The sequence below is a fragment of the Protopterus annectens genome, chromosome 2.part0 (genome assembly GCF_019279795.1).
Source record: "Protopterus annectens isolate FY-2018-M chromosome 2.part0, PAN1.0, whole genome shotgun sequence".
NCBI classification, from domain to species: Eukaryota; Metazoa; Chordata; order Ceratodontiformes; family Protopteridae; genus Protopterus; species Protopterus annectens.
The window spans coordinates 47,503,732-47,520,444 of NC_056728.1; the positions used below are offsets into that span (position 1 = coordinate 47,503,732).

Below are 16,713 nucleotides of genomic sequence, written 5' to 3' on the forward strand. Positions count from 1 at the left end.
TCAGCTTTTGTGTTACATGCATGCACTGTTTGGTAGTTTGATTTTTCATACAGTTGTTTCTTCTCATGTCCTTTTGAAATTATGCCACATTTTGTAAGACTTTTTGTTTTAAAACCTTCAAAAAACACCCCCAGAACACACCCATAACCTATTAATACAAACGCACAAAACTATGTACGTCTTCAGATAATGAAGTTTAACCTTACTAATAGGAATTATTGTCCCAGATTGATAACTACACTCACAGGCTTGAATTGACTGAAAATGAAGGCTATCCTTGTCAAGATGCATGGTACAGCATGTGTTTCTACTTACACTAAGTGCTGTCTGTTTTGTCTTATCTTTATTCCTCTCCCAGATGTAGAAAACAACTTGAATTATTTCAGAAAACATTATCTTTTAGCCACTGAAAAAAAAAGTATTGTTTTATTGCCCTTATCAGCTTGTCTAAATAGAAACATGAGAACCAGTTACACAGTTGCCTTCAGCTGCAAGCTTCTCATGTTGCACTGAGAACATTTATTTGTTAAAGGAAAATGTCATTACATTCAGTGTTTTTTTATTTACTTGTTTGTTGTTAGATCAAGCCAATGGCCTAAAACCAGTCATTCCCTTATGCAAAAGTAAGAAAAAGCATATCAACTTTACTTATGTCATGCTGTTTTGTCCAGGCTTTTTTCTCTTTTTATAATACATTGCCTACATTTCTTAAAACTGAAGAAGAAGAAGAAAGAAAGGAGAAGAAAAAAAAGGGCACCTATTTGCTTTAGTATCCCTGCTACACACAGACATAACTGAAAAATATTTACTATATAAAGTAAGGGTCTATATTATTTCATCAAATGGCCGCATTGTTGAACAACAATCAGAAATGCCATCTATTAAATCCCCACATCCTCTACTAATTATATACGTATATCAACTCCAAGATTGAACTACAGTGGGGAAATGGCAAATTTCCTGATCTCTACTGTAACACAATCTCAGTCAGTCAACGAACAACATTTCTGATGAAATGCCATTCAACAATGTGGCTATTTGATAAAATAATAGTACTCATAATGTACAGTGTATACCATGTTTTATAAAAAAATACTGTTAAGAACAAAAGTTGTTTTACTTATAGGTACCTCTTTCCTTCCTTCTTCCCTCTTCTTAATGTTCTTCCAAACATTAATGACATGAAATAGGACATATGCTTTGGAACACCCTACAAATTTAACAATGTCAAAAAAGTCTAATATTTCCAAGTTCTTTTGTTCTGCTATATTTCACAAATGTGAATGTTGCTTTATAATCACACATTTATTCATTCATTTCCAAGTTGCTGGTCTTCCTGTTTATCTCCATCTCCCGACTCCAGTCTCTGGTTCATTTCAAATGTACTCTTGGTTCTTCTAGTCTACTCTTGTGCTTTTGTCTGTCTTTCAAGCATTTTCCTTTGGAACATTGGAAGAGGTTTCACTGGTATAGTCTCTCTATGAACTTTATTATCAGAAGAATAAGAATCAGAATCCCCTTCTCTTTGATAGATCACTTTTTATTGGACAAACTTTTGTATTTCCTCCTTAGCATGTTCTGCATCAAAAATGACTGATCCTTCAGGAAAATATATTCTTAAGATAGTTGGACACAGCAACTTGATTGTCACACATGCTTCTCGACAGTCCCTGGTTACTGGAATAAATTTACTCCTCTTCTTCCTGGTGTACACACTGTACTGTCTCAATTTTTAGTACTTTGTCCTTCTACCACAATTTTGTCAGAAGTAACTTTTCTGCTGGTAGGATTGCATTTTTTTTACTATTAGAGCCCTTGGTTGCTTTCTCATGTCCAGGTTTAGAGTGTACACATGATGTGCCTTTTCAATTAACAACTCCTGCTGTGGAATACCAGTCCAGTTGCTTATTTGTATTTTCATTAAATTAATTCAGTCTGTTCCTTCAGTTTTGTCTGATTCAGCAGAAAATCTCAAGTTTTCCTTACATGCTCTTTCTTCATAAAGTCCATAAGCAAGCTAACATCATCCTTCACCAACACCTCTACAACCCCTCCTCAGCCTGCTCCCATCCCTTCCTCCCCTAGTGTCCCTTGCCCCCAACCTCCACCTTTCTCTATCAATCCCATCTCTATATACACCATAAAAATGTCTCCTAAAACAAAAACCTGGTTCCAATGTCCCTGATGAAATTCCCTCCTACTTCCCAAAAGTAGTGGCAGACCCATTGCTCTCCCTATCAGCATACTAATTAATTGGTCTATCTTAGAAAGCCAGGTCCCCCAGCTCTGGAAGAAGGCCTTTATTATTTCTCTCCATAAAGGTGGCAATAATAATGACATTCCAAACTTTCGCCCTATCGTCATCCTATCCCTGATTTCTAAGTTACATGAAAAGTGTGTACACCAACATCTCTTACCCTACCTCATCAATAATCAGCTTCTTACCCCCCCCCCCCACAACATGGCTTTAGACCAGGTCATAGTACCTCCACTGCCCTCCTCTCCTTCCTAGAAACAATCAACAAAGCCCACAACTCTGGCTACTTTGTATCCACTCTTTTCCTTGACCTCTCGAAGGCATTTGACACTATTTCCCACAACCTCCTTCTTACTAAACTCTCTAAACATAACCTATCCCCTTTCTCTACCCAGTGGTTCTCAAGCTATCTCACAAACAGGCAACAAGCATTTAAATGAAAAAAGAGCTACCTCACCCTTCCTTAATACATACACAGGCATCCCCCAAGGTTCCATTCTAGGCCCCCTACTTTTCAACATATTTATAAATTATTTCTTCCAAGCCATTCCTAACTCCAGTCTCATCCAGTATGATGATGATTCTACTACAATCTGTTCCACTCCTTCCATCACAACTCTAAACAAGATAAAGTATTCCAAAAGTAAAGACTGTCACAGTGGAGCAAAGCACAGACTCCTCACTCATAGGTAAACAACTCTACAGTGTAAGGATGAATCTTTGATGTAAAAATCGAACAAATAGTTTTAATATGGTTAGCGCTTTCACCTATTGTGGTAGGCATGATCTCATAGATCTTTTGATGTATTTAACTGCAACAAAACCTCAAATCTTACCTCTGTCATAGACGTACATGACTTGCCTGCTAGCTCCTCTTCATAGCCCCAATCAGTTAGGGAATTTCTCCCATGAAAGAGTGAGAGCTACACCCATTCATTTTTTTTGGTTGGAGCAAGAGCTTTATGGTGCATTACTTCTCTGGGAAAGTTAACAGCCCTGTTAGCCCATTTTTTCCCATCAGAGATGAGTGATAAGGCAAAGGAACATGATACTTGTCACAGGTGTGCTTGGGTTTCCTATACAGACTAACCCACCTGTTTCAGGGAGTGGCTTACACATATGTTGCGGCATAGGAGGGAGGAATGCCTCTACACACCAAACCTTGTGGCTTTCGTTCAGTGCATAGCCTCTACTACCCAATGTTAGATGAATCCAGTTTGCAGACTAGGGACAGCAGCATAGCGGGTTTAGCTTCCTCCTGTCTCCTGGGATTGGTGAGCTGGCATTAGCCCCTTAATCTCACCCCCAGTGACCAACACTTCAAGCAACTTATTTCTCTGCTTGAACTTTTTTTTTCTTCAGGCACAGTTAGAACATTATCCCTGTGTGCCAGAGGCTTAACATTTCATATATCTTGGTCTAGCTTGCAAACAGGTACTTGATTTCTTGAATAAGGTTTGAAACTTTGCATATACAATGTGATTGTACAAACATATGACTGTTAAAATTATAAACTGAAAAATACCTGAATGTAATAATTTTTTTCTTTCTTTATAGCCCATCACCAATTTCTTTACTCTCTCTCTCTCTCTCTCTCTCTATATATATATATATATATATATATATATATATAGATAGATAGATAGATAGTAAAAACTGTGTAAAATGTATGTTTTTTCAAATGAAAGACAGCAAAGAAAATATATATGTGGCTAGTTAGGCTATAAAACAAGCATAGAGAAACACTGCTTCTTTTAGGAACACATACATTTAATTAATGCAAAATAACTAACAGGATGAGGAAGTAGCAAGAGAATCACACTATATAGCTTGCTGACATAACAACTACTGATACTGATTTTACAGTTAAAGCAATTCCTTGCAAATGCCTTTCTACTGATATTTATTTAGTTGATTTTGGAATACGCAGTGAGCCAGCTAAGTGCAACTCAGTTTCAAGACAGAAATTCCAATAGTTATGAAGTCATTTGCATATAATGCTCATTACAATGGAAATGGCTTAGCACTAAGTACAACTTGAAGCCCGTCATATCATTGGTTTATGCTGCCTATTACATTGCAAGCACTTTCAATGGCTATTACAAGTTAGCCTACATTTCAACCCATCTTAGAGGACTTACAAACTGAATACTACCTTCTCTATTGTATAACTGGCCTTCATTATGCAATCTTCATCTTCCTACCACTCACAACTACAAATGGGCTTCATTTTTTATCAAAATGATGGTCAGTTTTGTGCATACAACATTTTTATTTATGTCACTGTTTTACAGGCACAACCAACAAAAGCACTCTTCTCAACAGAAAACTGCTTTATTGATTTTTTTCTGTTAGAGGTAGAGCCTTCAACACCCCTGTATCATATAACCAAATTCAAGATCACTACATCTTACAGAAAAAAAACAATTTCCCTGCTGCAACTAACTCAGACTACAGATTGCCACAGTGCAGATGTATCAACAGTGCACAGCTCTCAGCACATGAAAAATAGTAATACCACAAAGTATTTTAAAACAGCTAAGATGGCCTAGTGGTAAATTGCTGTGACTGTGGTATACAGGGTCTTGGGTTCAAGACCTGCAAGGGCTGTTCATTTCATCGCCACAGTAGTCAGGAAATCCTTCTACATGGCGCACCTCATCACAAAAGGGTTCTCCTCTAAAAAAGTAGGTCATTGTTCCTTTTTACTCATCCCTGATCAGACCCATTATAGAGTATAATGCCCCATTTGGCATGTATCTCACAAGACACCTACAACAATTAAAAGGACACAGAAATAACTCACTAAGAGGATTGCCGGCCTCAAACAGATGCCATACGCAGACCATCTCAAAAAACTTCATCTCTACTCCGTCACATATCACCAACTCAGAGGCAATCTCTGCCTAACATTCAAAGCTATGTCAAACCCAGAGCTGTTGGACATGCTACACTTAAAGAAATTCCACTGTATCAAACCACATGCTCTAGGGACCTAAACTTTGTCACCACAATAAACAAAACATGCTGGAGGGATAGATTCCTGTCCCAGAGACTTCCCACATTCTGGAACAAAGTACCCATTCATGTCAAGCAAAGCTCCTCATTAACCCTTTTTAAGAAAAACCTTGACGACTGGATAGGAAATAGAAAATTCACCCTGGGGATCACTTCTGCAACACTGCTTGAGAGGGGCACAGGAAAATAATTTTCTCAGGTGGCGAAAGCCAGGGAACCTTTTTGGCTAGACTTACATAGGCCCCAAGGCCGATAGCCTAGTACATACCTATGAACCTATGAACCTATGAATATCCTCCCTTCCAGGAAACAATTACTGCTACTCTTTAGACCTACCACTGAGGACAGCTCTGCTATATCTGGTGGTCCATCAATACTCCTCCACAATTCCATCAGAGCTAGACTTCTGCAACAAACAGCATGGAGCTTTACCATGTCCTAGTAACTATCAATAAGACTCCCACCACATCCTGGTTAACTTAAAACCCACTATCCATGAGACATAGCTAAAGAACTTTGAATTCGTTACTATTGAAATTGTCTAACAAACATTAAAGCATTTCTGCTGTCATTTTTTTAAGTGCAAAAATACCTTCCATTGTGGACATTGTAGAGATACAGTAAACTTTCTAGGTATGACAGCCCTTGATCCTTACTTCTGAGCATCACAATACCTCTGTGTGGTCCATTATTTCCATATAATGTGTATCCTATAAAGTCCACCCTGTCAGCCATTATTGCTTATATGCTTAGTATAGCATGCCCTCCTGCAAATGGGGAATAGGCCTTTTCTTGCAGTACTTGCCAACTATCAAGCCTCACCCTATTATTAGCCAAACTCATTCATTCCCCCATTCTGGGTATTCTCTAGTGATGATGACAGGTGGTCAGGGGAAGTCATTATACAGGCAGCCTTTGTAATAGTTTGTATCCTCACCACCATTCTAGCATTATGGGCACTAATCCCTCCCCTCAGTGTGTGACAACTGATTTGAGCCACCATAGGATCTTCTATGCTTTTCAAGTGTAAATGCATACTCCCATGTGCCTACTATGAGGTCTACTGCACTCATGGTTAAGTGGCCACATGTCCATTCCTGAGCCATCCTTTGTGTTACCATTCCTCCTCCAAGGGATTGTGACATTCGAGGATCACAGTCTGCCCTTTCCTGCCAAGGACTGGCTTATCGATTCTCCCCACACCAAGTTCAGTAAATGCCTAAATTACTAATCAAACTCACGTCAGCCATAGATAGGGCTTTATCTCTCTACACCAATAGATCTGGATGGAGAAAGATAATAGAAATTAAAATGAATCAAGAAATCAATGTTTTTTAACAGCAAGCTTAATCTGTATAAATTATAAAAGTAGTAATATAGAAAGCATTTTAAATAACTGCAGATGTCAGTTTTTCAACAGGAATGCGAGATATGGAAATTAACCAATCATTTAATTTAACCTTTTATTTATTTGTTTAGTTTTTAAGTTTCTGACTAGAAACTAAGTTGGAATTATTTGCCATCCTCTACAGTTACTTAACTATATAAATGGCAGTTCAGCATTGCCATTTCTGATGTCCTTTTACATATACTACTAATCCAGTTTTCCATGTAATTTAAAAATCTTGATATGCACTGAGACTTTTCTTTCCTACTTGCCTATAATGGATCAGAAGCCGTAGGTGTTAAAGATATGTTAACATTTCCAACTGTTCTTATTTTCCGTATCTGTTTTACAATATAATGACTGTAGCTTTACCTTCCTCACCTAACTACCTGCCTTGTTAAACCTGTTTTCACCATGTTTTTAACTTCAGCTGCAATTGTTCCTGTTTAACCTTTCAGTACAATCCTGTGACAGATAAATCCTACACAGAAAACACTTGCATCTTACTGCCAGGAAGCTTGGGTGTTGTCTCTCACTCGTGACAGAAGCTATCACTTTGTCCCTGCATCACATGTATCCTGACCACGCCTACAAATATAACATTTCAATTTATAGCTTATCCACCAACATGTTTCTGTTATAGTGATCAGTGGGAAAACCCTAGTGCTGTGATTGGCTAGGCTTAAGTGCAAAGTCATCAAACAAACCAGAGCAGAAACAAAAATCCAGGAACAATACAGGACCTTGGTCATCCAGGAAATATTACCCTAAGATTTTATTTTTGCAAAGCTGCATTTATAAAGTAAGTGGCTTCTAATTTACTAACCATTTAATAGAAACAGACTTGGCATAAAACTGTTTAGTTAAACCTAGGTTAGGATTTCTTACACCTTGCATACTTCTTACCCTAGGCTAATGCAAATACAATCTTAGATATAATAGAAAAATTTAATGTTGTAACACATACACAAGCATTCACACACAATTGCTGGAGCGTTCATTCCATGTTCGCAGATCCACTGTGCAAAGATAGGTTTCTAGACACGATACTGGGGGATAAACTGTAATGTTTCTGAATTTCTATATATAACTTCATTTGCTGAAAAGGTTTCAGTTTTGAAAGAGTGAGACAGTGTATAAGTATCATGAACTTTACACCCTCACTGCATTTGTCTTGAAAACTGCATATAACAAAATAGGTCTATGCTGCATAAATATGTTTCCATTCACATGACTTCTCAGATTTTGTACACCCATTTTATTTCATAGGTTTCTAAGCAGGCTATACCTGTTGTGAAGGTACTTATATTTTCACTTTGACCAAGATATCAAAATGTGCAACAGAATTACAGCATTGAAAGATAAGTGTTACACCAGTGAGTGAGACACAGGGAAAAAAAAAAATATATATATATATATATATATATATATATATATATATATATATATATATATACATATGTACATATTACTGGAAAAATAATCACAATTGTAAGTGTATATAAGCTAAATAAATGTGTATAATGCTGTTTGTGTTGTTTTTAGATATGTCATATGTATGAAAAAAATATTTTTGCACAGCAGATTAAAACACATAAAATGGCAATAATGGGTATGTATGTGTGGGTGGGTGTGTGTGTGTGCATGTAAATGTACACACACACACACACACACACACACACACACACACACATATACATATATATGTAAAACATTAGAGGTTCTCCAAACCTTTTGTTAGCATTAACTGATATCAGAATTAAAATCAGATCAAGTTTGCATGACTGAAAGTTATTTAACTATAATCAGGTAGAACCTATTGAAAAGTGAGTAGAGATTACTGAAAACATCAAATCATTAGTCAGGCCCCTTTTGCAAAGGTATTTATAGCTGCCATATTTCTGAAATAATATGAGCAATGAATTACAAATAATGCAAGAAAGAATGTTGCCTTAGCAGAGTAAAAACTTCATTTATCATGAAAGTGTCAAGGAAAAGCTGCAGTATTATGAAGCATCAGTTAATGTGGGAAAAGTATTTAATTAACATATTAATTAATATATTAATTAATATATTTTTATTTGTTGAGGGAGATTGAAAGTCCAAGTAGGCAGAGCCCATTTGAAGTGTAAACCTGGAAAGAAAAGCTCTAGACATGGAAAGTATACTAATAAAAATGCCACAATATAAATATAATAGAAATTAATATACACAGGACTATGCAATGAATAAAACTTGTCCATAGTATCAACAATAATTAAGCAACAGTTGAAATTCATATTCATATATGGGTCTACCTTGCTTAATTGAAAGTCCATTTCACTGAATTTGAATTCACCCTGAAGAAATCGCTGAAAGCTCCAATTACTGAAAACTCATTTCATCAAATCTCATTTCACTGAAATGAAGTATTGGCACTGTGTAGAGTACTGTAAGTCAAGTAAAAGTTATATGCCATTTTCCCCCACTGTAGTGTGATCCTGGAGTCAGTATATAAAGTTGGGGGTGTGAGGGCTGTAGACCTCAACCTAGTTTGATTTTATATTATATTTCACCAAAAGCTTCAAAACAATACATTTTAAACCATAGACATGCATACTTACAACACCAATGACTAACTCTTTACAGAAGACAATATAAACCCAAATTACAACTGATTTGGTCAGGGTGAATTGAAATTCATTAAAATGAGTTTTCAATGAAACAAAGTAGACGTGTATATATATATATATATATATATATATATATATAGAGAGAGAGAGAGAGAGATTTTAGAGAGAGAGAGAGAGAGATTAGCCGCGATGGTACATCGGTAGCGTTGTTGCCTCACAGCAAGAGGTTCTCCTGTTCGATTCTCGGCAGGAGTGCCTTCTGTGTGGAGTCTGCATGTCCTCCCCGTGGTTGATTGGCCTCTGAAAGACATGTGTGAATGGGTGTGCCTTTGCTGAAGGTTGGGTGTCAGGCTGGCAACTCGGCACCATAAAAATCTACTGCCAATCATTAGCGGACTGGAGTTCCACTGTGGTGACCCCTAACCGGGAAAAGCCGAAAAAGACAAATATATAGAGAGAGCGCTATAGATATAGATGTGTGTGTGTGTGTGTGTGTGTGTGTGTGTGTGTGTGTGTGTGTGTGTGTGTGTGTGTGTGTGTGTTTATATATAGAGAGAAAGAGACAGAGAGAGAGCAAGAGAGACAGATAATGTAACCTAGTACTGTGCAAATGTAGTTTTCCAGCTTTAAGGGTAGTACACACTCCTTAAAGAAAAACAAATCAACAAAAAAGGAAAACTAGTTGTACAGGAATGATGTTTCAAACAACAACAGAATTCAAGCTGAAATTTGTTTAAACCACAGAAGATGATGTGAAAACAAGAGATGAATGCTTTTGACCTTGTCAGAGCTTCATTAAATCTAAATTATACAAAGCAGTAACAAATAACATATACATTTCTATTTTCCATATAAATAGTCATGTAAGTTCAATGAAGGCTTTACTCCAACAGCACTTAAACAGGTGACATTCAATGACAGAAATTAGAACAGTGGTACATTAAAAGTTTGCATCTTTATTGTGATTGGTGTGATTAACTCCTTATCTAAGTAAATACAAAGTCACTGTATTATCTGGCTGTTGATCAGTGTGCTAGGTATAATGTCAAATAACAACGCAGGTAACAGGCCTTGCATTTTTATTACATTAATATAGTATATACTTAAATAGATGGCAGTGAGACTATACTCCGTGTGAAATGCAGTGATGGAAACTTCAAAACTTCAAAAAAAAACTAAAAAGAATTTTTTTTTTTTACTTTCTTGAAGAGGTGGCAAGCCCCCTGGCACCCCTATACCCCCTGCTAATTAAATATATCAACTCTGAGAATGCACTACAGCAAGGAAAACAGAAAATTTCCCATTCTGTACTGTACTGTGAACTCCATTTAAACAGTTTGAAATGTCAAAACTTCAATCTTATGGTCTTGACCATAAGAAATCCAAAGTTTTGAAACTTTGAGCTTTAAAAGTAGACCCACACACACACGTATATATATATATATATATATATATATATATATATATATACATAAAACTCTGGAATACCCTCCCCTCACATATTAGCATCTTAGACTCCTTTAGGACCTTCAAACCCACTTTAAAAAACATCTTCTCAACACCCATATCAGTCCCTGCTCTTTGCACTATAACTAACATATTCTTCTCTGATATTTTTGCTCTTATCTCTTACTATCTAATTACTTCTGCACATGACTCTTCTCTGCTTCACTATATCCCATCCTCTTTCCCAAACTCTATACTCACATTCCCCCACTATCTTCTGTGCATCCCCCACAGTTTTCTCTGCCTTAACTAGGCTTCTACCAACCAACCCATCTCTTTGCTCCCAGTGCCACATACATTAAAGTGATATTCCCCGCATACTCTTAACCCAGACCCTCTATCATCTCCCTCTATACACTATTATCCCCACTACTCTTCTAATCAGCTCTTCACTCTGCTATTACACTTCCTCAATTTTGATAATTCATATCTGATACTAACTCTATAATTCCAAAATTAAATGTAAAGCTACTACTGTATGCAAAATCACCTATTATGTGTACTTCTGAAATCAACAAGGTAATACTATTAAATTTCTGTGTTAGAATATATCAGTTTAACTCAACAATATTTATCTGTATCAGAACAGAAATCAAGATGTATAAATACCTGTCAATTTGTTCAATGTTTATGTTTTATGTAGTTTATGTGGGCCTATGCTGAAAATGGGTTTCTGACCCATGGACATCCCTGGTCAATGGGTTTCTGACCCAGTCAACTTCCCTGGTCAACAAATGTCACTCTCTCTCTCTCTCTCTATATATATATATATATATATATATATATATATATATATATATATATATATATATATATACATCTTAGTTACATTGTCACACTGCATTTTTCAGACTCCTTTCTTTTACTAAATGACATATGGTACTTGTTTGTCCATTATGTACTTATTTATTTGTGGACTGATCTTTAGTACCTTTGTAGCCAAGACCCAGGCAAAATGGCAGTAACGTACAAAACGAAAATGATAGTTACCGATGATGCCAGTAAAGTTCAAATACAGTTTCTTTTACATGCACTAGATGTAGAAGAATGGGTGTTTACAGGAATCATCCTTACACCAGTTTAAGGGATAATGTCTTGATTGCTTGGCATGCCTGAACACCACACTTATTTCTGTGTTTCATACAAAGTGAGGAAAAATTGGTGACAAACAAACATGTATTTTCTAGGGGAGTGAAAAATTAGTGTTTGCGGTAATGGAGAAGATAAAGTCTGTTCTTACAGATCTTGTTTGAAGTGATTAAGTATTTGTTTTTCCTAAATTTGGCAAGCTCCATTGGTAAAGCTGGGTTAGTAGTCTAGATACCTGCTGGAGCTGACACGTGGGAGAAGAATAATGAAGAGGCGGATGCTGCTCACTTTTTCATTGGCAGGATAGGAGGGGAGGGACATATGCTGGGTAGGTGAGTTGTTGCTGCTGCCGGTGGTGAGACTGGACAGCATCATAGCCGGCCTTAGGCATAGGCCACCTAGGCAGCCACCTAGTACGCTGCTCTAGTAGGGGTGCTTTTCCAGGTAGACCAGGATGGGGGCACTGGGTGGTGTGGTGGGGGGCGCCAAGGAGCCTTTTGCCTAGGGTACCAGTTGACCTAAGGCTGCTCCTGGACAGCATAGAAGACTGGCTGCCAGGAAGGCAGGTGAGCAGGACTTAGATAGGGAAGTGTCTCCATAAAGGTGGGGCAGTCACAGTCCTCTGCCAGCATCTCATGCATGCCCTCATGATGCTCATTGAAATAAGCCAGCATGTCGGGAGAGTTAGGGCTTAACCAAGGAAAAGGCCCAGTCTGCTGCACAGATGATAGAACCATATCTAGGGAGACCCTTGTCTGCAGGGGGGATGAATGAATCTTACAGTTGTCATGCCATGAGGAATGAATGGGTCATTTAATTAACAGAAAGGAAGTTTATTAGCCAAAGATAGAAATGGAACAAAAAAAGTTTTCTCTAAATTTGGAGTAGCTCGTTTTCTAAAAGTGAGATGCAGATGGTCCAGTAGCTAGAACAATTTTGATAAACCATTTTCTCCGCTGGTTAAGATGAAATGGAATCTTTGGAGTGAGATAGGATCACCATCTTGTGATTGTACAAAGTAAGGGAATGATTTAATTTGTAATTCACTTTTAAGGGAGGGACAGTTATTGTCACAAATGACCTTGAAAATGAATATGAAGAATAGCAATTTGGAATGGGTTTTGCCAGGCAACCAGTCTTTTGTTTGTTAAAAAGTGCAGTGATATTAATTTCTTGGGAAAGACTGCTGAATATACGGATACCGTTAATAGTAAATAAATGCTATGTGTGTTAGGAGGAGTTAAAGATGACAGGGCAGAGAGTTTATTCAAGCTGAGGTATAAGAACGTTAAAGCCCAGGGCACACCTGCCTTGTAGTATGAGGTGCTTGGTGAAGAAGTAACAAGGTTTTTTTATGTAAGAGTTGATTTTGTGTATTATTATATACATTTGGGTTTAAGTCAGGGTCTAACATAAGGCTGAGGTACTTGTAATGACAGACTTGAGGTATCTGTTTTTTTTTTTTTTTGAGATATCTATTTGTTGTCATGATTGAAATGATTAAAGAGTTGCTCTTTACTAACTTTTACTGAGTGTCAAGTAGCATGGAGGTGGTTTGTTTGATGTTAAGGATCAGCTGGTTGGAGGAGTGCTTAATTTTTGAAATTCCATCAGATGTGAGGAAAGGAGGGAACTGAAAAGTTTAATCCAATCAGCATAAAGGGCGATTAAGGAAGTGGAGATGAATGTAATATTGTCATTTATAAATAAAGAGAATAAAACAGGAGCGAGCAATGAGCTCTGGGGGGCACAACAAAAGCACTGAGCTCTGAGGTACACAACAACAAAAGCACTGGGCTCAAAGGGACACAACAGTAAATGTACAACTGTGTAATTGCACTCAAAGATAATAGATGAAATAATGGAAGAGATCATACTATGGCACATTTTAACTTCTGCTTGACATAACTCTCACAGATGTCTACAGAGTGATTTTATTATAGAAGATGATTGCATAAAATTTGCATCATACATATTTTAGAGGCCCTCTTCGATTTCATTTTATTTACAGAGTGCGAATCTCTGGGTCTCTATCCTCAAGCCTTGTCAAAATAAGCTGCCTAAACTGATGTTCCTATTAGCTTTCAGTGCATTAAAAATAGGATGTATGCTTGCAATACATAGCACATCTTGTCTATGCACATGGATTATATAAAGCAGACGTATAATTATTTAGGACTATATAGCTGAAGATCTTGGTTTGAATCTGGTTGACTTGCTGAAGACCTTGGTTTGAATCTTGTTGATTTCCACCTGCATCCTATGTGAACCAGAGCAAGTTACTTAACTTTCTTATACTTCTATATCTTCCTATAAATAATATGAATATATTTCAGTGGGACTACCAAACTGAAAATAAATAAATAAACAAATAAACAACAACTACCCAAGTAGTAAGGCTGACATTGCTAAAGGAAAACTGTACATAATAACTGTAAATTCTGCATTTCCCAAAAGAGGACCATACAATATTTTTATATTTATTTTTATTTCAGGTAAGTCAACTGGTCATCTTCACTGAGGACAAAGGTCAAGATGTAGAATGCAATTTATAACCACTGTATTACAAGACAAATGCAGAAAGATGTAGAATGCAATTTATAACCGCGTGTATTACAAGATAAAATGCAGAAAGATGTAGAATGCAATATAACAAAGTATATTTAACACAAAATGCAGTAATATGTGCAGAAGTGTTCCACTGAATACATAGCCATTATATATAACTTTATGTGTAGATGAAACGATGAATAAACACACTCATTCAGGGAAAAAAATATATATATATATATATATATATATATATATATATTTATTTATTTATTTATTTACACACCTGTATATACCTAGAAGCATATGTAGGCATATGCAAATAATATACACAATATTCTTTCTTTACATAAAATACTTCAACATACCATTGTTTTTGTGTGCCATACCCAAAGCAGATGATTTACTGTAAGTTAAATACTTGTACAGCAGGGCAGATTCCTACCCATTCCCAAATCATACGCATACTGAAAACTCAAAAGTGTGTGTACCTGATTATAAAGGTCATACAAGCTAGAACACTAGATGATTTCAGTTCAGAATGAATGCCCAAAACTAAGCAATTAGTAAAACAGCGCTAATAACAAATAAAACAGAAACACGCTTTATTTAGGGTCTCTATGATGTAGCGCCTCTCGTTTTATGAACATTTGCAGAACAGAATTGGCAGGGTATTCATTCGCTAAAGTTTTCTCTGAAGAGCAGTAAACTTAGAAAGAAATGTGACAACAAAGTCTTCATTTCATTTCATGTCCTAAAACTCCAGGGGAGCTTTCTGTTTCTTTAAACATGGGTTACAACAATTTTGACGAGTTCACTTATGAGTTGTCCTGAACCCTTGTCACATTTGCATTTTTATTTAGGATTTCAGTTTGACTTACTTTCTTTATTTTTCAATTTCAGGTTCTGTTTCCGGGTAAACATGTGTGATCCATTTACAGGTCAGTTTTCTACTTCTGTAACTTTTTTCAGTTTTTAAATGTTCAATTGTAGCGTTGACTAAACTTTTACATGACAAGGAAGTGAATACCAAGCTTTAGAAAATGGGCTACTTCTGAACTTGTGGATGATTCACACATATCTAACTCCAGGTCATTCTTTTGTAGCACAAGCAAACAAATGAAAAGCTGTGTAACTCATCTTGCATTTACTGTTACACATGAGGAAAAGGACGTTAAGGATAGGTATGAAACTGAACATTTGGTCAAGGGATGTACTCTTAGATACAGCAGGCAACCTGAAAATTAAGTCTCTCAGTTGATAAGCTACTTCCTGTTAGCCAGGGGTTCTGGGTTTGATTCCTTCCACCTCCATTTGCCTCCTGTGTGACTCTGAGCAAGTCACTCAACCAATGAGTACCCCCCTGAAAAGGGACACTTTTGTTTAGTGGGCATACCTGGTTAACAAATGTATATAGTTAAAAATATATATATATAGGAATTTATTCACAAGTACTTTTTAGTTAATATTTGTTCATTCATCCATTCATTCATGTATTTCATTAGGTTAATTCACTGAGCCATATACCCTCTTACACAAATGCTCCACGGAATAAGAATCATTAATAATTAAAATCAGTCCATACACATACAGACATAACCATACTAAACAGAATATATTACAGTTCAGAAAAGAGATAAGAGAAGCCAAAGTTCACTTATGAATACTAAGTTCCTCTGCCTTTGTTATGATTTATAGTGACTATATAATTGTGTTAGTAACCATGATGACATAAAAGAAGCATTAACTAGAATACTTACAGTGGCATCTGGATAATGTCTTGCAAGAGAAAAAGAACATATGTGTATATATATACATATATATATATATATATATATATATATATATATATATATATATATATATATATATATATGTGTGTGTGTGTGTGTGTGTTTGTGTGTAAAATAAGTAAACTATTAATGATCATGGGAGATATCTAATGAGAAATTTGTATATAACACCAAAAAGCCAGCAAACATGCAATAAAGTAAACCAAAAAATGTGTATAAAAGTTTTAAACACTAGAAGTTCATAACACTTCAATGAATCACTTTTCAGTGACGCACAGCTCACTGAAAATAACTCACTGAATCAGAAAACTGAAGCATATAAAAACAATATTATAATATTTTTATTATTTACTGTATATATGACTTTAAACCAATAAAACATTTCAACTCTTCAAGTTGTCAATATTGACAATTACAGAATTTTTTTTTTTTTTTTACTTCTGTTTTTGCCCCTTTCTTCAGTTATCTCAGAGTTAGTATCTATAGAGATAAAGAGTGTAG

At 36.2% G+C, this 16,713-nt stretch overlaps 1 long non-coding RNA gene across 1 annotated transcript in view; it reads left to right on the plus strand.

Moving 5' to 3' along the window:
* Positions 1 to 7,317: 7,317 nt before the first annotated feature.
* Positions 7,318 to 16,713, plus strand: part of LOC122792946 — a 92,447-nt gene continuing 83,051 nt past the window's right edge. The window contains exons 1-2 of the long non-coding RNA XR_006363430.1: positions 7,318 to 7,464; positions 15,323 to 15,360. This is a non-coding gene — a long non-coding RNA (uncharacterized LOC122792946). The remainder of the gene's footprint in view (positions 7,465 to 15,322; positions 15,361 to 16,713) is intronic.